Here is a 22,295-nt window from a genome sequence, read left to right on the forward strand (position 1 = left end):
AGTAATTCATGCAAAAGGAGGCCCAGCAAAGTACTGAGTGCGTAGAAATGGGCATATTTTATAGAAGCTTGACATTTCTGTTTAAAATATCATTTTTACTGATCTGATGTCATATTGTAATTTTAAACTTAGTTTTGGGTTTTCATTATCTGTAAGCCCAAATCATCAAAAATACAAGAAATAAAGACTTATGTGGAATGAATCTATATATATGAGTATCTTTATGAGTTTCACTTTCTGAAATGAGCGGCGAAAAATATTGAACTTTTTCACAATATTCTAATTTTTGAAATGTACCTGTATCTGTTAACACCTAATGCAGCTACAAAGTTCAAAGCTATAAAGTTTTCCTTTGGTTTATCTACATGTTCACAGATAATAAATCACTTTAAATATTTTGTATGAAGCAGAATAAGTTCTTAAGACCATGGGTTTAGTTATATTTAACCACCACTGGTTGATCGCTTGGGAAGGCGATTGGAGCAACAAATATGGTTGATTAAAAGGAGATACATTGCAGTTCGAGTTTCAACACAATATAATTCAGGAACCACAAGGACACTTTCAAAATGTTCATCAAATTTCAGGCGAAACAGTTCTGCAAATGTATGCTGTTCTTTGTACTATGAAGTTAGAGTTCCCAATTGGAAACACAACAAGAATATGATTTTCAGCTTGTATTGCTAATAGCAGTTAGCCACAATATCAATTAATGCCATTGTTGCCAACTTCCAACTAGATGCTGCCAACTTTGGTGTGATGTCATTCCCAGTTCCAAGCTCTTTATTCTTTTAAACTCTTCATGAGAAAATTGTAGGTGAAAGGCAATTAGACCTCAAGTTAGGTAGAAAAGAGCACTTGCATAGTGCTGTATTTTTGGAATTATTGATGTAACTTTGACACTATGAACCTTTTCTCTTAAGACCAATAAAACAATGCACATAGCAGCAAAAATCTGCTACAGTAAAAAGAAGCAACAGGGTACTTTGCTCAAATATCTAAACATGATAATCCACTGATGCTCTACAGAGAATGAACCCATTGGCTTTAAATTTCTTCACACAATTCTCGACATCACCGCTTATTTCAGTCATCTTCATTTAAATAACTTGATGGTTTCGACATAGATCCAACATTTTTGACATCAGAGGCCAATTGAACATATCTGAACGTGGCATAAGGTTGGACACAACCTGGACCCGCTGCTGGTCCATCATAGGGCGGCATGGTAATTCTCACTTCAAAATGTGCGCAAATCAGCCATCTGAGCAGGAGCAAAGAGAGACTTAAAGCCGCAGCCAGAACACATTAACCCAGAGCGAAAGAGGAGAAGACGTTTATGACATCACTTCCTTCTCAGCATGCTGACTCATCAAACATTCAACAGCTATTCCACTCAACTAATGGAAGAAGAAACGTGAGACAAACACAGAATCACACATGTTGGTGCACAGTTTATGTGTCTCCTAACTAAGGTCTTAAAGCACAAAGTGAAGCTGAAAGCTGACAGAGTGACATCACAGAGGACGGCCTGTTGACAGTTAAGGGGTATCACAGTTTCTATTAGAAGCACATCATCACCTTGACATTTAAAACACTGCGACATTGTGTTTGACTTGATTAACTATTCTGTCCCTTTCCTGCTGATGCAAAGAAGTCGTCTGTCTTCCTGATTGACCCAAAGTCATGTCCACACAGCCAGTTCCCTAACTCAATAGATGTACTACGTTTTTCTGTTTTTCATCCTGTTTCACACTATTTACAGTATTTATTGGCTTTCTCTAAAAGTGGAATTTGGACTTTTGAATTTTGTTTGCTTGGAGACCAGAGACAGCTGCAACAGGGGTTGCTTGCAACATGTCATTTTTTTTACAGTTAAGAAACAAGCTAGAGTGATGACAATCATACTACATATTCTCAATTGAAAAACAGAAATCTCCATCTATATATTGTAAGAATATAAACATTTCCAAAATTGCAACACACCTACAAAGGAGTAATAAATGAATATCCTAACCACATTAACAAAGTAAATTTCAAGCTAGAGACTCTACTAAAATTCAAAAATTAAATTCCTCTTTTCAGCACAATTATTCACAGCCGATTTTTTTTTTGGCTACAATGTCAGTATAAACCTGCACAGCCATATAGAAACTAGAGATGTGGTTTTCAGTGCCTGCTTGATACTTCACACTTTAGTAGGTATGCTCGAGGTGGGCTACCGTTCATATGTATATGACACATGCAATCACAGTAAAAAAATACATTTTTTGATACATTTAATTTACACTTTGATATCTAATCTTCTCTGTATGTTGCAGAGTTGCGGCAATGAGTGACACTGGTACACCGTCCTTTTATTGAGTCTAAAACAAAAGTATAAAATTGATTCAGTATAAATAACTGAATCACAATATGAATGGACTACCAACAAATTAACCCTTTCTTCTGTTTAAGTGTACACAACATTATACAAGAATGAACTAAAAAACTCTTAACAGCACTGAATAAGGTCATGTTTAACAGTAACCTTTTCAACTTTGAGTGTGACTCCAAACACAGACAGCCCCAATTATTAAACACTCCAAAAAATACGTATTTACAGCACCCTCCACAAGATACATGTGGAGGGTGGATACATATAAAGCCTTGGTTGCGTTAACATAATTTCACCCAAAAACAAATCCTGCTGGTCTCTTATGGGGAATTTTGCAGACATTTTACCTCCCTTCGCATCCTGCTGACTGTTTGTGGTGGCAAGATAAATGTGGGTCCCAATCTAGCATTGTTTGTCCCAATTACAGTAGTTTTAATCTTTTTGTTATTGCTCGGATTGCAGATAAGGGCAAGTTTCCAAGAGTAGGTATTAAGCATGGGTCCGAATGAGATCTTGATGGTTTCATACCCTTGAATAAAATTGCTGCCGTAAACAAAACTGTATAATGTGATCTAGTTGCTTTTATTTAAAAGAGATAAGCAACAATGATTTCTACAACAGCTAAATTATCATGTTGATCATTACAATTATAATGGTCTATAATATTTATCTATTATAATTTTTATTTTCATACATGGACATACACAAAAATATAGCAAACATTTCTCCCATTTAGAGCAATTTTAGTATTCATAGCTATTGTCATGTTGTTAATACTTAAATTGTGAATGGAATATGAATAGCCATGAATTATGAAGATTACAGATAACTACTTTATTTGAAAAGGATGTTCTCTTGTCTTTCCCATTTTGAAATAAAGATATGTGGCTCCATGTCATACTTTTTCCCCAAGGAAACAAGTACTCATAGATGACTTAATAAAAGTTTCTAGAAGCTCTGGTCACCTTAAAAAAGTGGGCGGCATGTGGTGTAGAGGTGGAGTGTGTGCACCTTGATACAGAGGTTATGAGTACTCAACACAGCCATCCAGGGTTCGATTACCTACTCTGGGAACTTTTGCTGAATGTCTTTCCCACCTTCTCTTTCTGCTTATTTCCATTCTATATGTACTGTGAAATATTGTGTCACAAAAAAGTATAAATTAACGGGTTTTTTTTTAATATGTGTGAGAAGTTATTGTAATAATAAATAAATAAATAAACAAATCTTTAACAGGAAATAATCAATTTGAAGGGTGCTTTATATATTTATTATTGCACAGTTTATTTCAGATGCTTCATGAGTTTCGACTGATAATCTTTGATGTGAGGTCATTGGAATATCAATTTAAACAATGTTACTGCAGACAGTCACTTCCTCAAGGCTGTTATTCACTTTCTAATTTGCAGTTATGATTTAATGCGATGTTTTCTATTTGGTCATAACTACAGGGAAGTCCCAGCACTGCAGCGTTGGCAGGGAATCCCTCAGGGATGTGGGAATCAGGATGGGATCACAATGGATTAGGCCTCTCCACCCACATCCTACAGATGCTCCATCATATTTGCATCTGGTAATTTTGGATTCCAGACCAAACCTAGGGCTCTCTATGCTGTCATAGGGGAGCAGTGGTGGCTCTGGCATGAATCGTGCCCTGGGCAAGCCTCTCTTTCCTCCTGTGCCCCCCAACACAACCAAACACACACTCACTCCCTCGATTAACTCCATTCTGCACACAAATAAGTTTGTACCATATAACTTATCAAAAACACCAAGATCTAAAAACTATTGATCTGATGATAATTGATCTAGATAGTTGCATTGATTTCAACAATTTGGAGTTAAGGTTTTATTAGTTTATATATTTTTCTAAGTTGATCTTATTGGCAAGAAAGCATTAAAAATGCTTTTGCTTTTTACAAAATAGAAAAAAGGTTTCTCAAATCTCAAATTGTGCTTTACAACATGTCTGATCACAGTAATTTTCATCATCTGATCAATTTAAATGTGAAAGAATTCAAACTAGAGATGGTCTATAGCTGTCCAGACTAATTAACAAATTATTTAAAAACAGCATTGTAGCCCTTAATTGTACTGATGAAGTATGATGAATCATGAACATAGAGTCTCAAAGCCGGAAAAATGGCTTTGCAACCCTTTCTAATTTGATAGAGGTCAATCAGTATTTCCCATCTGTTGTACACTTTCTTCAGCCTGTGACATGATGCGTTACTTTTTGAGATCTTTTAGCCTACTTCATGTCATCAGACAGGTTCTGTTTTTAAGTTATTTCTTGATTCTACATTTGGCGCTGATCAATCCTACTGAAACTGAACTCAGCTTTTGAGAAAATGTGGCTAAACAATCTCGTTAATTCATGAGTTAACTGTGTCTTTTTCACACAGGTTCTGGTTTGTTTATTAGATAAGACATCATTATTTGAGAGCTGCATTTTGTTTGTACTCAGGTTATCTATGTCTAACATTAAAATTTGTTATCTCAAATATATAAAAACATGCTGCTTCTGTTACATTTTTAATACATTAATAAGAGGCTACTCTGAGGCACATTAGCCAGCTCAGTTCTGTAGCTTCATCTGCTCATTATGTTTGTCATCAAAAGTAGCATCAACAGTAATCCGTTAAGTTTTTCTCAGTAGAGCATGGCATTATAACATGATTATCAATTCACCTGTGTGTGATGCTAATGTTGTGGCAACACATTGCTCATTTAGTCATCCATATACACTACTCTTAGCTCTGTGATCATAATCTGAACACTAACAAACCACAGAGTTTCATTAACAGCGAACACAAAGCAAGTAACTATAACCAATGAGATCAAGAGTGAAAATCCTGTTCGGTTTTACCCTTTGAACATCACAAATTAATCTACATTGATAAGCTAGAAAATCTAGGTTTGAACAAGAGCAGCACCAGTTTTCTGCTGTTTGTTTTGTGTTGTTGTGTTAACCAGCTGAGTAAGCTGGCCACCTATCCCATATGTTATGAACACAAACACCAGAACATAGCAATGGGGATTTAGCCTCAGCTGCTTCTTGATAAAATGGGAGATTTGCACGTCATTTTCCGACTTAGATTGCTGCAAACATGGTCTGACAGGTGAAACTTCTCACAACGTCCAGCAGCCATTGTGTATGAGTGTGTGTCGTTATGACCTTCACAAGCATAGTGTGTGTAATACCTCAGAGATGCGAGTCGTGAGCTAACACTTCATCACTGCCATCCTATTTACACACACACACACACACACACACACACACACTGGTTCAGACAAATTCAAAACTTCTACTTTAACAACTTTATCCACAATCAACAATTTACACCTGTCTAATTGTGTTTTTCACAATAATTACCCAATCACGTCTCATTATTGTCATTTATTCCTTTTTATCACATGACAGGTAATTAATTAAAAATATCATCAGACAACATGGGGAGCAGGTGCAAACACACACACTCATTTACAGGTAGCTCCATAAATCACAGTAGACAGAATGGGAGTAATGGAATGGCCCACTGTTAGCGCTCTGTACTGTAGGCACCAGCAAACTACCTTCTGCATTTACTGTAATAGTACACATGTCACTGCTAAGGTGACATAAAACTGCCTTTGAGGGAAAACAAGTTGTTTCACACAAAGGTTATGTGCAAAATATTCAGCATTAAATCTGGACAGCTGGTTTTAATATAACTTGGAGATTGGTTTCATTGGGGCATGAGTCAGTTTCAGGGATTTAGGTATTTTGAGGTTTTAAAAAGTTAGTGTTTCAAAATTTGCATAACATCCTTTATATGAGATGTTACGGAATGTTCACAGTGCGACACAATATTGTCCCTCGCCTCCATGTTGCTGCACACTTCTGGACAGCTGGATAAAATAAGACCTCTACACCTTTTTTAAATAATTGTGGCCAACAAAAACATGAACTGTCATTGTGTAGCATGTCTATCAAGAACTCAAGGCTGGCTGCGCAAAGATTATTATTGTATTGTATTGTTAGTACTCATCTCTAAAGAACAGAACAGCAAAAAGGTAAAATTTTCAGTTGAGTAAAAATGATTACTATGCCTACTTGGAACACAACTCTTTACAATGCTAGCACAAAGCTACGAAAAAAGCATTGTGGGACCATTTAGTTGAAAGTCAATAGATAAAAAACTATTTATGATGTAAAAAATCGTTTCAAACTGGATTTGGAAATAAGTATGTATAGCATTGAACTGTAATGCCTACTGAATTGTTGACAAGTAATTGTTGGGTGTCAACTGGGGTGGGCTGAATGATGCCTTTTGCTAAGCTAAGCTAAACCCCCGTTTTGGATCACTATGCTAAGCTGCATGTTTCTGACTACTATGCTAAGCTAACAGTCACATCTTTCTGATCAGTAAGCTAACAGCAAAGCCCAATGTTCCCCATTGCTCTGCTAACCTAACAGCTAAGCCCCATATTTTGGATCAATATGATAAGCGAACAGCTAAGTCCTATGTTTCTGATCGCTATGCTTAGCCAACAGCTAAACCCGTTCTGAAAGCTGTGCTAAGCTAAAAGAAAAGCCCCATGTTTCTAAAAGCCATGCTAAGCGCACACATAGGCCTCATATTTCTGATTGCGGTGTTAAGCTAACAGCTAAGTCCTAGTATCTTCTCAACAACTTTTACTGTGCTTGAATTGAAAGATAAAGACTGCAGCTGTGTGAAATGTTGCTTTTAATTAAGAACAGATGTGAAATATTTGCCCTAACAGAAAAGAGAAGTTGTTAGCTGAGCTCGTTACACCTGCCCACTGCTGTCTGTCCACACATACACACACACACACACACACACACACACAAGTGAGGACCTCAGTAGATTGAGATTAGAAAAAACAGTTCATGTGTGATTTTATTTTTGGAAGTACTGTATGTGTGTGTGTGTGTTCTCTGCAGGTTTCCACACTAATCTACTCTGATGTAACAACATGCTGCTTCTCAATCTGCTCATTGTTGGAGTCCTGGCACACAACTACACACATGCAGACAGTGTGTGTAAGGATGCTGTCATTAGCTATAAATAGGTAAAAAATTGATTCATGTGGAGGCGAAAAAGAGCACGTGTTTTACAGAAGGACAAACCTTCCTTTACTGTAAAACTAGTAGCATGTTACTGTGAATTTAGACTTCATGCCCAGTCTGTTAGTTAAAATTTGACCTGAAGGGTGGCACAGTCTAATAGCAGGCTAATCTCTAACATTTGGGTATTATGTCTGGCAATGATTTAATGCTGTCTATCAGCAGGTTGGGATGCCATAAAAATGATGCTATCTTCCAGAGTGTTACCACTGACCAGCAGCTTAGTAGCAGATTTATTTATTTATCTAACAGCCAGTTGTTTTCTAAAGTCCATGGACAGATTTATCTGCAGTATTTAAAGTAAAAACAGTGTGTTTATCCTGCCTCAGCCCTACCTTAAAACAACACAGGCTCAGAGAGGTCACATCATTTATATTGTTCTTATTTTTGCGTGGTCTTTCATTTTTGTGGTTGCAAAGGCTAAATTCTTCAAGCCAGATTTAGACTCTGGGACAGTTTTAGTAGATGGAATGATATAGCATGTGGAAAACATAAAAAAACATTTAAAAAACTACAAGTATGTCTTTGAAGTAAAACTAGGAAAATCAGTATGAAATCATATCTTTATAACACAGCCTAAAATGTTTTATTTGCACATGCTAAGTTGAAAATTATCTTATTGAGGTCATGTCTGTAGTAATACGAGTATTTTTTCTGGTCTGCCATGGTGAAAAATGAGTTAAGAAAAACAACAAAGTTCTAGATTTAGAAGTCCATCTACGTTTCAACAGTCGCCTTTGGTCACGAGATATGAATCATGAGACCTGGACACAAGTTGCTGTAAAAGGCTTCCTCTATAGAGTGGTCAGGAGTCAGCCGTAGAGATAAAGCATGGAGCTCCAAGGGGGATCTTATCATAGAGTTGCTGCTTCTTCACTTTGAAACAAGTCAGCTCTGATAGTTCAGGCATCCGATCAGGATGCCTCTTGGGCACCTCCCTTTGGAGGTTTTCTCGCTGGAAGCAAGACCCTGGGGCAAACTAAAAACTCACTGGAGAGATTATCCTTTCGGGCCTAGGAATACCATGGGATGTGCCTGAGTTTCCTGCCTGAACCTTCGGAACAAGATCTCAGTTAAGGGGAAGATAAAGGATGGACGGATACATTTTACAAATAAAGATAAAATTTCTCCAACAACAAGATATCCCTACGTATGTTTGTTAATGGACTAAATTAAACACTCACATCTTTCATTCAATGCCTGCTCTTTAGCTTTATTCTGCCTGAGTTGGTTTGCATCAGATTGTTGTACTCTAATAGCAGGATTGTAGTTTATACCTAACAGGTACTCAGTAATTAGTATGATTCAAAAGTAAGTTATGGTTCAGTCTAATCATAAATAGGATTTTAAAAAATCCTGAAATCAGTTAAAACATCCAATTCGCAGAGACCAACTCAAACACCTGCAATACTTTGAAGCCAGGCCTGAAATGCCTTCTTGCAATCAGTCACGTGCAAAATGACTTAGAATGGATGGGGTGATAAAGTTAATTAGGATAGTCACCACTGATTTGCCTCTGAGCTGACAATAGATGTAGTCCCACAGCTGAAATGATCAATGTTTGTAAGGGGAGCCATCATCAAGACTCAGGTTTGTGACATAATAAAGGTATACTTTTTGGTTTCTGTAACCAGCCATCCTCATGATTTAATAAAAATGGACAACCAGCTAAAGAATCACATTTCTGCACATAAACCCAGCTTTTATTTAGGCCAGTGGTCCCTGAACTTGGTCCTCAGGGAGTGGCGTCCTGCATGTTTTAAATTTGTCTCTGCTCCACCACCACTGCTCCATTTATTGAAATTGGGTGTGTTGAATAAGGGAAGCAAAGCCTAAAGAACACTAGCCCTCAAGGGCAGGAATTAGACAATGTGGTTGTATTTGGACAACCAATAAAAAGACTCTCAAGAAGGTATATGTATCTCCTGGATATTGGTATGTGTATTTTTGTTGTTTTGGTCGTTACATAGACAACTTTTTTGTATGAGCAAGGGAGACGCTTCATAACCACATTGAAAACCGATAATTTTAAGAAATGTTCCTATATTGTATTCGTAGTCTGTTGTAAGAAAATATGATTAATAAATCATACCTAACAGCAGGAGGCCACTTTAAGTTCTGGTGGTGCCATAGGGCGCATTCACACTACTGATCCTGTCCAGGCATCAGTCCAGGGACCAGTAAAAATGAAAATATTCACCACTGCAGGCTCCAGATAAAGTGTGCCGAGACCAATCAGTTACAAAGTATTCCAAGGGTTTGGTGGGAAACCAATGATAAACTCTGAATCACCTCCTGATGTTCTCAGATGACACCACTGTCATTGGTTTGATCCTGGACATTGACAAGTCTGCCTACAGACATGAGAATAATTGACTGGTCCACTGGTGCGGTCAGAACAAAATGGCACTTAACCTGCTCAAGACAGTGAAGATGATAGTGGACTTCAGGAGAACACCTCACACCATCCTCAACAACACTGTGTTTGCTGTGGATCACTTCCAGTTCCTAGGAATGACATTTTCTTGGAACCTGAGCTGGTCCTCACTCATAGACACTGTTTGGAAAAAGGCCCTGCAGAGACCGTACTTCCTGCTGGAACTCAATAAGTACAACCGAAGCTGCTGGTCATCTTCTACATCTTCTACAATGCCATTATTCAGTCTGTTTTGTGCTTATCCATAACTGTGTGGTTTGGCTCGACCATAAAACAGGAGAGGTCCAAACTGCAACCAACAATTAGGTGTGCAGAGAGAATCATCGGGGCTGACCTTCCCTCCATCCATGAGTTATACTGGTCTAGGGTCAGGAAAAGGGCAGCTAAAATCTCTGCAGACCCCACACACTCTGGACATGAACCACAGCTACAGAGACAGTTTCTTCCCCCAGGTTGTCTTTCTGATTAACACAATGAACATTTTACAATCTGAATAGTCAGCTACTCTGCTGTGAAATAAAATAAGCCTTTTTGCACAACCAAAACCTGCCTTTATCTTTTTTTATTTTCTTTATATATAAAGAAAATGAATTGGCTGGCTGTACACACACATACATGTACATACAGTTCAGTTACTTTTATGCTTTATTGTATTTCCTCTAAAGTTTATATATTTATACTTTATGTCTGTACGCTGTGAGCGCTTAAACCAGAGTGAAATTCCTTGTTTGTGCACACAATCTTGGACAGTAAAGCAGATTCTGATTCTGATCATTCTGGGACCTGGCCAACTCCTTTTGTTCATTTATGAATAACTAAATGAAACTGGTATAGAAAAAGAAATTAACAACAATGTTAATTTCTCAAATTTTGCATTGTTTGAACAGCGCGAAAGCATCCACTAATTAAATTTAAAGAACAAATCAAATAAGCTAAAAGAGAAGAACTAGTCTCGTTTTATTTTTTTCTAACAGAACCATTGAACTTTAACTTGTTCCTACCCAAGACCATAAGCATTCCTCTTCTGTATCTCCAACAGACGACTTCTGCTTTAATTAAGGTGAAAAGCTCTAATTTGAAAACGGGAAGCCCGACACAAACTGTGAGAAGGTCCAACCATCCAATCAAAGAGAAGCAGCACAGCTGGAAGAAGAATGAAGCACTGAAGGCAGCATAAAATGATGAAGGGAACAAAAGGAAAGGCAAGAAGGGTAAAAAGGACAGAGTGATTTATGTCCGGTTCATTCCACATGGGATAAAAGAGGGCAAAAACTGTAGAAGAAAAAGAAGAAAAAATACATCTAGAGAACGAAGGCAATTGTTGAGGAACAGAGAAGGTATGATAAAAAAGAAAGATGAACATATTTGAGGAAAGGAAAGGAAAGGAAATGTTTCCAGGTACGTTTTTTGTGCATTCAACTCAGACATCAGTAACACATGCGTGCTTGGCTAACCAGCCCACAGTTTTTCTGTCATAACGATGTTGTTCATTTTCACCTAAGCGACACTTTGACAGAGGTGTGTCACTGTGTGTGTACGTGAGAGGGGAGTCTAAGTACAGGACTTTATATCAATAATGAAGTGTAGTCAATACACACAAGAAATGTGTTAGAATTATTAATGAGAATGACTTAATACTTTAAAGCCTCTTCAAGTTTAATTAACAGACCAGAGAAATATTAGATCTGCCTTCTAATGAGAAGGGGAGGAACATGAGAAGACTTTAATATTTAGTGATATGTTAGGTGAAAATCTCAAACATACACAATTTCCAAATGCTTAGATAAAATAGGGTTGATGTAACAATATAAATGCAATTTTTATATAACTTTTTTTAAGTTTGCCACTGAAACTGAAGGTAACTTCCTTTGTATGTGTGTCTGTTAGGTAAAAGCTATAAAACAATAAAGAAAGTACTGATTTGAGTTTCAGAGTTTAGCAAGATTTCACTTTTATTTACAGTGACATATTCTATATTTTTAAAATGTACTTCATTATATCAAACTTTTAGTCATAGTTTTTAGGTGGTAAAAATACATGATGCTTATTTAGACAAAATCTTTCAAAATAAAAAAACTGAAGATCATTTATCCACCCAAATGTTCACATTGATCACATTTTCTAACCTCAGCAGAGCACATAATTTCTTTAACCCAAATGCTGAGTTTATGCTGCTAGGACTAAGGTGAATGGGTTTTAACCAAATATTGTTTGGTTTAAATGTCAGTCAGTCATTTTCTACCGCTTATTCCATAGTGGGTCGCGGGGGAGCTGGTGCCTATCTCCAGCAGTCTATGGGCGAGAGGCGGGGTACACCCCGGACAGGTCGCCAGTCCATCGCAGGGCAACACACAAACAACCATACACACACTCATTCATATATCTAAGGGCAATTTAGAGTTACCAATTAACCTAACAGGCATATCTTTGGACTGTGGGAGGAAGCCAGAGTACCCGGTGAGAACCCACGCATGCACGGGGAGAACATGGAAACTCCATGCAGAAAGACCCCTGGTCGGGAATTGAACCCAGGACCTTCTTGCTGCAAGGCAACAGTGCTACCAACTGCGCCACCGTGCAGCCCTGGTTTAAATGTGTGATCCAATATTTTGGGGTAAAGAGGAGACTGGAATCTGCCTCTTTCTTCACAGGCCGCTGTTTTGAACTACACATGGATCTGATCAAACTTCACAAAAACTCCACTGCAGGGTGTAACATGTAATGCTACGGTTGTAAAATTATGATCTAGAATAATTTTAAAATCAGTGGGTTTTGGTAATGATTTAATTACACTCTTTTACAAAAGAACAACTTTGTTTAATTAGGAAAACATTAGCCTTTCACCTGCTAAGTTAGTTAGCACAAGCTAGCGCTATGTTCAACACTCACACTTGGACCAAAGAATTGGTCATAAATTCAATGCAAACAGGGAATATTTTTTACATATTATATATTTTGGATGATTTTTGTTATCTTAAATAAATTGTTTGTCAGTAAAACTCATAAAATGTCTCATGGTCCTTACAGGTGGCCTGTGACGTCTTCAAAAGAGTGATGTCACATCCTACCCATAAGGCTTCTAATGCATATTTACTGAGATGAAGAGCACTTGTGAACATAACTGCATTTGTGGGAAAAGGCACCTTTACCTACTTCGAGTAAGACTACTTAAGGCTTGACATATTTCTTCATGTCCATGTACGAAAACCTATTCATGTCTCACAGTTGTACAGGATTCTCTGCAGCCTCATATGGGGCAATAATGCACTGATTTATATAGTTTCTACTCAGAAGAGGAGATGGAGGAAAGAACCCAAAAGAAAGAATAAAGTGAAAATATCAGTTTTTGTATCATTGTCCCTGAGAGATAAATTATTCCCACAAGGAAAACAGCAGATCCTCACACTCTGCAATCCTTAAAAAATAAAAAATAAAATAAAAAGTTTTGCTGTTTTCTTCTTCTACTCATGATCCGAATTTTGTTTTTCTTAATGTGCTGTGTGTTTGCCGCCACCCTCTGACTTAGTTTGTTATTGTCCATGCCAGTGTGAACCCGTGGCAGATCCTAGCAGACGGGTACAGATCATTAAAATTGCTTTACACAGACTTTGCACTGGAGAGGACACTAAGGCTGAGTAAAATATACATGTAACACAGTTTGTATGGCATACCAGTTTACATTGTGAAACAGTATCATTTACACTGTAGCACAGTTTGAGAGCAAGGCCTGATAGAAAGGTGTTTTACCTATTGTCCTTTGAAACATACCATCCGTAATGGTATGTTTCAATGGTATGGTAAACCTTAAGTTGATAATGTTGGAGTTTCTGTCTATATTGTTCAAAGGGAACCACTGGAAGGCTGGATATGTAGACTGGTGACGTTGCAATTATTGTTTTTATTATTATGTTAAACTGAAACAAAGAACTAAAGACAGCCAATGTGCTGTGCCCTGTGACGTTGCACCTCCAACAGTGTGGGGTGAACTGGAAATACTGTATGTGGCCCAGTGCACAAGTGGCAGGATGAGCATTTTGAACTGTTTAGATTAGATGGTATTTCTCTTCTTTCTTTTCCTAATCATTTCAAATGCTGAATTAAAATAAAAACAGAAATAATTATGTCACAATTGTCCACCCTGAATTAGAGGCCAATTAAGCAAAGATACCATAAACTCTCATTTAGGGTATTTTTCCAATAAAAACTCAAAACTCTCGATGGTTTCAGATTCTAAAAAAATGACTTTTTGCTCATGCCTTAGTGAGCAATAAATAAAATTACAGATGTACAACTCTAAAATGAAATTAACGTTTTTGTTTTTCCTTGAAACACACTGATTTTGTTTAGACAAAATCTCATGGAAAAGTATGAGATCAATGGAAGCCTATAACCTTACATCTAATTATTCATTGCAATAAATAGGTTACCTTTACTAGTTTTTTACTAGTACCTTCTATAATATTGACTACACCTAAAACTGGTATGAAACTGTATGTATCTACTTGTATTGAATTTTCATTTGTTCCAGTGACAGGGGACAAAAATCAGCAGATATCAAATGGAAACCTCACAGCAAAATACAGCAAACAATGAGAAAGTTAGGCTTGATTTATTTAACTGACAATCAGGATAACAATAAGGCAGTATCATACTGTGGGGTTTTAAAGCAGCTGCTGCAAGTGTTCAGCTCTCATTATCACCTCCATCTAACTCAGAGAAGAAAGGAGAAAAGGAGGTGGAGGAAAAGAGGCGTTATTAAAGAGAAAAGATGAAACAAGGTGCCTTACCGGAGGAAGAGGTGATGGATGGATGAAGAAGACTCCTGTTGGTTTGAAGCGCTCAACTCTGCCAACACACACTCAGTTCCTAACGCTCTTGAAGCGATCAGCGTCTCCAGCCTGCAGGTTCCGCTCGTAGTTTGGCTGATCAGCCATCGTTCAGTCAGTCCGTCATCCTCCAGGTATCCGGACACTCTGGGAATCTGTCGGAGCCGGAGAGAGCCGTGCGCTCTGCGCTGCACGGAGAGCAGTAGGGGCGCACTGCGCATGTCTGACCCCCACCTTCACGAACGCGCTAGACACAGCAGTGGTCTGTACAGTATTTAGATGAAAATACACACACATACAGCCAAACACACACTTACAACAGGATGGATATTTAAGGAAAAAGACATAATTTCCCTTATGTTGTGTGTGAACTATAGGAGCCCTCAATTGTTTGCTGTCGAAAACTGTAAATACAGGCTGTAGCTCAGTGTTTTTCATCCTCTCTTTGTGTTTGCTGTCAACTCAGTTGTCCACGGGGTCTGAAGGAGGTGTCATAAGGAGGGCATCTTACTTTGCTTCTACTCTGGTTTCAGTGTGGGTTTACTGGGTGGTCTCTACTGTGCGGACTGACCCTCAGGTTACATAATCTGGCTTTATCATAGATTGCAGAAGTAAATCTGTGGCTGCTGAAGCACTTAGTGGAAACATTAATTCTTGTCAATCTCCAAAAGGCTCTCAGCCATTTGTCATGACTGAAATAAAAATGGCTTAGCAATGATGTTTGTATGTAAGAGCCATCACAGAATACGACAAATAGCACAAAACAGTCTTTAATATCAACAACCAAACATCTGAGTTGTGAAGCTGTTTTTCAATAGCTCATGATGTTATCTTGTTTTAAAAAGTGAATAAAAACATGACAAATGTACATTCTCTGCTTCTCTACTCCAAGACAAAGCATAACATAAGATTTCCAAGGTAAAGCAAAACAAAGCGTAATCATGGTAGAGAACGAGGAGTCACGAACACAAGGAACCAGCAACGAACAGAGACACCAAACCAACTAATATACTGGGGAAAGACAAAGGCAGGTAATCAAGGGAACTGAGAACAGGTGCGACAAGGAGGCAGGGAAGCAGAAGGAACAGGTGAAACAAATCGAAAGGCTGAGGAAGAGTGAAAGGAATAAACAAACAGAAAACAGAAAACATAAACTAGGCAAGAGAATAAATCAGAGGAGGAAATAAAGAACTAGAATAACTATGAACTAAAGTAAACAGAGAAACTAGAGGGGAACATAGAAACAAAAACAATAACCTAAGAAATAAACAAAGAGCCCATAAGAAGAATCTAAATTACAAAATAAACAAACCAAAGGTAAACAATAACTAAAGCTGGAATAAGAACAAATACCTAACCATAACTAAACACAGAGATACTAAATAAGAATCCAAAGGTGAATAATAATAATAATAATACAAAAAAATAATAAGAAAGCAACAACAAAAGGAACTAAGAGTTAGAGGAACACAATACACACAAGGAGATGGTAGAAGGAGGAAAAGAAACAAATAAACATGATGCAAAAAACAAACTGGAAAACAACTAAACAGAAGTAAAACACAAAACCACAAACTAAGTCCACACATGTCAAACCCTGACAAAATAAGTAACTGAAACTATTAAGTGAAGGGAATAATGTTGTATAAAATTATCTGCATCGGTGTTAATCATGAGAAAACAGTAAGCAGGATTTCAGAAAAATCACTTACCAAGGTCATTTTCAGGACATTTTTGTTGTTGAAACCTGAAATGCTGAAGAGGAACATGAATCTGCTTCAGATACAGAAAGTGTGCTTTCAGAATGCTGAATTTAGTTTTTTGATATTGTAAAAAAAACATTATTAAGTTTTTTCATGTGTAAATTTGTAATCTGCCTATGTTAGTTTTTTTTTTGTTGAAGTTCTATCTGCTTTCGCTGCACTGCCATTCCAGTGGCTGCTCCTGATTTCCCTCTGATTAGCTCATCTTGTTTATTGGTCCATTCTCCACCCTACCTCAGGATTTATGTTCTCTGGTTTGCATTGTTCTCTACTGGTTCCTCCTGTTTGCTGTCTGCACCATGTCTGTTTACTCCACAATCCCGTTAACCTCCTGCCCATGTCTCACACCTGCCTGTGTGTCAGTGTTGGTTCATTCCTGTAAGTTACAGCTACACTCTGCATTTGGGTCCTTCCTCTGCAAAACATGGCAAAATTACCAGCAACAATTTAATTCCTAAAATGTAGTTATTTATTTTCAGGTACGTTGATTTGCTTTGTCTTAATTGAACTGGTTAAATATCGTACCATCTGTCTGGTGAGTTTTTCCCATCTAGACATACTGAATGTATAAACCCAGTTATTCATATGCTGAAAACCTCACCAGAAAAGAAATACCTTTTAAAATCTACAGACCTTATATTTGAAAGATTTATGAAATACTTAATTTATATCTCTATTTCTGAAATAGAAAATGTTTGAATAATCTGTATCACTAGACATTCTGTCAAATCCTAAAAAACACATTTTTGTTTTATTTTTTTAAATAAGACTTTTAGAACATCAGTCTGATGTTTAAATAATCTCATTGTTTTGAAATGTTCACCTTATCTAAAAAAGCTAGAATAAAGTATTCATAATTTGTTTTCTCCAAAACTGTTATGGATTGTCTAAAAATCCTCATGTGCAGGAAGTAGATTGGTGTTTTGATGTTTTGGCACAAAATGTGTGAATCAGCCCCAGAATAAAAGCAAAAGACATTGTGAAGATGCTAAGTGAACCTGCTAAGAGTCTCGTTATCCACAGTGAAACACAACCTGTTGAGACATGGGCTTAAAGGCAACTTAGTTAGAAAGAAGCCATTACTCCAAAAGCCACATAAAAAGACAGATTACAGTTTCCAAATCCGCACAGGGACAAACACCTTAATTTATAGAGATGTCTTGTGGTTTAATTGGTTGTAATCATTACATTTGGAGGAAAAATAGGCAAGTCTGCAAACCTTAGACTTCCCTCACAACTGTGACATAGGAAGGTGGCTGATTTCATGTTTGTCTTCTAAATGGAGAATTAAAGCAAGAATACCACCGAATTTGTTACAACGTGGCTTAAGGAAAACATGGCCAGTGTTTTGTAGTGACAATCATGAAGCCCTGCTCTCAGCTCCATAGAATAGTTGTGCAGATCTGAAAAGGTGTGTTTAAGCAAGGTGGCCAACAAACCTGACTCAGTTGCAGCAGTTCTGTCAGGAGGAATGGGCCATAATTCCAGAAAACTATTGTGAGAAAAGAATGAGAAAAGTAAAGAAAGTTTGAAAAATCCTCCAAACAATTCTCTCTTTGACAGTAAGATGAAAAATCTTACAGTATGTATCTTTCTATACGGTGTATTCTTTTTTTGCTGTTTTGATTTTTGGAGGGCAGGCATGAATGAGTGTGAGGGGTTATGTACTTGATGTAATTTTTTGGCAATGTGCTTTGTGCATCTTAAGATTTATTTATGTCTTTTATTGCCAGATGCTGAAAAAAACAAATCTATTTTATGTACATTTGAAGGACAATAAATTGTCTTATCCTATCTTAATTATATGTATTTTGCTGCTTGTACAGATATTTCAACGTGTTGAGTATGAAACGAGAAGACCCTTAAACTCACCTCAAAACAAAACAACATGACTTAAGAGATGTGGGCCGTGGACATTATTCACACCCTTAAAGTCAGTAAATGCACAGAGAGTTTAACCCTTCTGAGGCTTTGAGGTTGAGACAGGTTACACATTTGACCAGACAGTGGGAACACTCCAGGTAAAAGCTTCATAAGCACAACTATTGATGTCTTGGTGATAAGGTCTTGTACTCTGAATAAATTAAATCCAAGAAAAGGTTATGACCTGTAGTGTTGAGAGAACCAATCTATCAGTAAGCTTTGTGTTGCAGCTTGTGGCCTTCATCAGGGTCAGAGAAGGGCGGCAGAAGATGAGTAGACTGTGGTCAGCTGCAAAGGACAGAACAACAACCCGAGTAAGGAATGGTGGTAAACCCATCGTGGAGTTAGTGAGTGAATGAAGAGAAGACTGACTTCCACCAAATATAAAAAGTACTTCTCATTTATTTGAGAAGAGAGGCGAGCAGCACTGAACTAACACAAACAGCTCAATCGTAAGGTAACATCAGCATCAGTTGCTTCAGAGTGACGGTAGCACTTTATCTTGACTAATCTATCATAAATTCATCAGCATCAAAATTATTACCACCAATCCTCGGACACGGAGTTCACCAAAATAGCAATAAAAACAAGTTTGTTTCTATTTTTCAGACCTTCCTCAGTGACTGCTCAGAACATATTTAGTTTTTCTTGCAATCTCAGGATCATGAAGATACGGTCAAGGCAGTGTCTCAGAAACTGTAATGTTAATACCAGTTAGTCTATCATCAGTTAGAACTGGTCAACTGAAACAGAGGAAGTGAATATTCCCACCTTAGAGTCATAATGAGAGATAAATAAGGCAGAGATATCTGATGACCCACCAGTTGGTGGATTATAGTCAGATGCAATGCCTTATAGCAACTATCTGAGCATTAAAAAGGGCTTTATTATAATTACAATGTGCATCTCATAAGAAAATGTCCAAATCACTGACCAATCAGAAAAATCTGTGTCTGTGCTTCTCTGACACGCATCGGCACCATTTCTGGTTCTCAAAGGAAAAATGCAATCTGCAAATCTGTGTAAAATGTCTACTCATGAGAGAGCATGCACGGTTTTACATATATATATAACAATTTAGCAAAAATCTTTCTATGTTTTATGTATTTGGTTCCATGTATTTAATGGTGGATGGATTTATTTATCCTATTTAGCAAATATCTGTGTTACCAGAACTTACATTCTTCACTTTTCATTGACTGTCAGGAACCTTGATACCAGACAGGCTCAACATTTCACACCAAGTCGTTGATAGAAGAACCTTCAGCTGTTTGTTTCTGAAAATCCATTTCATGACAACCTGATCAGGATCCTCCTAAAGCTGAACTTTGACCTCTTTTTTTCTATGAACCCGTCTTACCTTCATTAGGCTATACATGTTGGAAAAAGAAAAGAAAACCTAACTAACATAATTTTAGTGAGGGGGCTGCGTGATTACATGATTACTAAAATAGATGTAGCATTTGTTATGCATCGTTCCTTACGCAACAAATTTGGCAGATTACAGTTGTGGATTTTTAGAACAGGTTTAATCACATCAGAATTACTCACTTATGTACATAAAGCTGTTATTTACTGAGTCATTTATCATTATAGGCTGGAAAGAATTACAGAGGATTTATCACTTAGTTTGGCTTTAAAGTTAGTCACTGAGTGACTTTAGGGATATTTATTTAGAAACTTAAGAAAAACCATAATTTAATCTTGAAATATTTCTCATACTGGTTCGCAACACTTTATAATCTACCTGCCTTGTTAGTAACTGAAGTATTAATCCATGCCTAAAAATAATAAGCTGTGCAGCACCGATAACACAGAGATGCCGGCTGTTTTAGGGCCTTGCTTGATTTTTTCATATATATATATAATTTCAATTTGAAGTAGTTGTCTTCAGCATAAACTAAGAGGCTTAAAATCCAGCAGCTGCAGGAGAAGGGGAGTAAAGTCAGAAAGTGCTAGAAGACAGGCTTCCTGTTGGCTTCGTCTTTTTCTGTGATTTTTGTTTTGGCAGAGAATATCAATTAATACAGGCAATTTGGCTCTGCTTGAGTCCTTCAAAAAACACAGTTTAGACATTTTTTCTATTAACACAGCTACAATAACCCAACACATAGACATAAAGTGCTGTGAAAAAATATTTGCTCCCTTAAAGATTTCTTGTTATTGCTTTTTTATCACACTGACATGTTTTAGATCATCAAACAAATATAATATCAGGCAAAGATAACCTGAGTAAATACAAAATGCAGTTTAAAAATCATGACTTTATTATTATTTTTTTCTTTATCTTGTCACAGTCATTTTCATGAATTACCTGTGAGTAATCATTGTTTTTGACAAGCTGAGTTCAATTTCTGACAACATTAAGTAGGCAAAAGGATCTCAAAAAGCCACACATTGCGCTCCGATCTAAAGAAACTTTAAAACATCTATCAATCAGACGTGATGGTGGACCAGGGTAGAGCGCGCAACCCAAGTACAGAGGCCTTACTCCTCGAAGCAGCCCATCACGGGTTCGAGTCCCGGCCCGTTGACCTTTGCTGCATGTGTTCCCCCATTCTCTCTCCTCATTTGCTGTCAGCTCGCTTTCAGAAAATAAGAAGAATAAAGGCCACTAGTGTCACAAAACACATTAAAAAAGAACATCTATCAGTTTGGAACGGGTCACAAAGCCATTTGTAGGGCTTTGGTTTTCCAGTTAACTTCAGAGACAAATAATTGATAAAATTATAAGAAAGACACTGGGCAAAAATGGCATCCATGAAAAAGCTCCATGTCCAAAACCACTGCTGACTAAAAAGGACATAAAGACCCGTCTCACATTTGAGGAAAAACATCTTGATGAAATATTCACTGGACTGAGGAGACAAAAGCGGAACGTTTTACATATGTCCTGTTACATCTGGCTGAAAATTAAGACAGCATTCCAGAAAAAGAACAGAATATAAACCCTCCAACATGATGGTGGTTGTATGATGGTCTCAAGTTGCGTTGCTTCGTTGAAACTTGAGAAAACTTAACATAACTGATGGAACAAAGAAACTGCGGTCTCCTGAAGGTGAATATCCAGCTATCAGCTATCAGACCCTGAGCTCAACCAAACTTCGGTTATGCAGCGGGACAAGGATTCAAAGCACACCAGCAAATCCACCTCTGAATGGTTCTAAAACACAAAATAACAATTATGGAATGGTCTAAATTATCTTAAAAATGGCATTTTTGCTTGGAAACCCTCTAATGTGTCTTAGTTAAAACTATTTTCAAATGTGTGGTCCCAATTTCCTCCACAGTCATGTAAATAGACTCTGACCAGTTTACGTCCAGGTCGATTCGACTGCATCGAGCTCCACCTGCTCAACCTCTTGTTGAAATCCAGACCTATTAAAATCTTTTAAAGTCCTGTGACTGTACTGTTGCATCATCTGCAACTGGTCCTACAGAGAATATGTAAAAAAAAAATAGCAATAAAAAATAATCTGTACATTTAAATCTTAAATGTTCTTGGTGGAAAGAAGTAGTGTCTGTACTCGTCATGCTGTGGATAAAAAAAGGAGTACACAAAGCTGTTAGTGCCAGAGTATTGTAATGCAAACAAATTACTTCAAACATGTTTCTCTTTCAATGTGACATTACTCCTGAATAGTATCACACAAAATAAACTCATGGGGAAAACATGAAGAAAAAAATACTGTAATAGTCTGGCTGCACGAGTGTGCACTACGTTGAAGTAGTACTCTGTGGAAGAACATTTTGATTGAATTTCACCATTCAGCCTCCTAGAGAAGTTAGAAACCATGTGACATCTTGTATTTATGGACTTGCCCTCTATGAGAGACAA

The 22,295-nt window shown here is 37.3% G+C and overlaps 1 protein-coding gene across 2 annotated transcripts in view; it reads right to left on the bottom strand.

Moving 5' to 3' along the window:
• The window catches only part of znf385b (zinc finger protein 385B), a 93,670-nt gene extending 78,728 nt beyond the window's left edge, over positions 1-14,942 (bottom strand). For both annotated transcript variants that reach the window (XM_047370762.1, XM_047370761.1), the window contains exon 1: positions 14,733-14,942. The gene's annotated coding sequence lies outside the window, so the exon portion shown is untranslated. The remainder of the gene's footprint in view (positions 1-14,732) is intronic.
• Positions 14,943-22,295: the final 7,353 nt, after the last annotated feature.

This window comes from Girardinichthys multiradiatus, chromosome 7 (genome assembly GCF_021462225.1).
Source record: "Girardinichthys multiradiatus isolate DD_20200921_A chromosome 7, DD_fGirMul_XY1, whole genome shotgun sequence".
Classification (NCBI taxonomy): Eukaryota; Metazoa; Chordata; class Actinopteri; order Cyprinodontiformes; family Goodeidae; genus Girardinichthys; species Girardinichthys multiradiatus.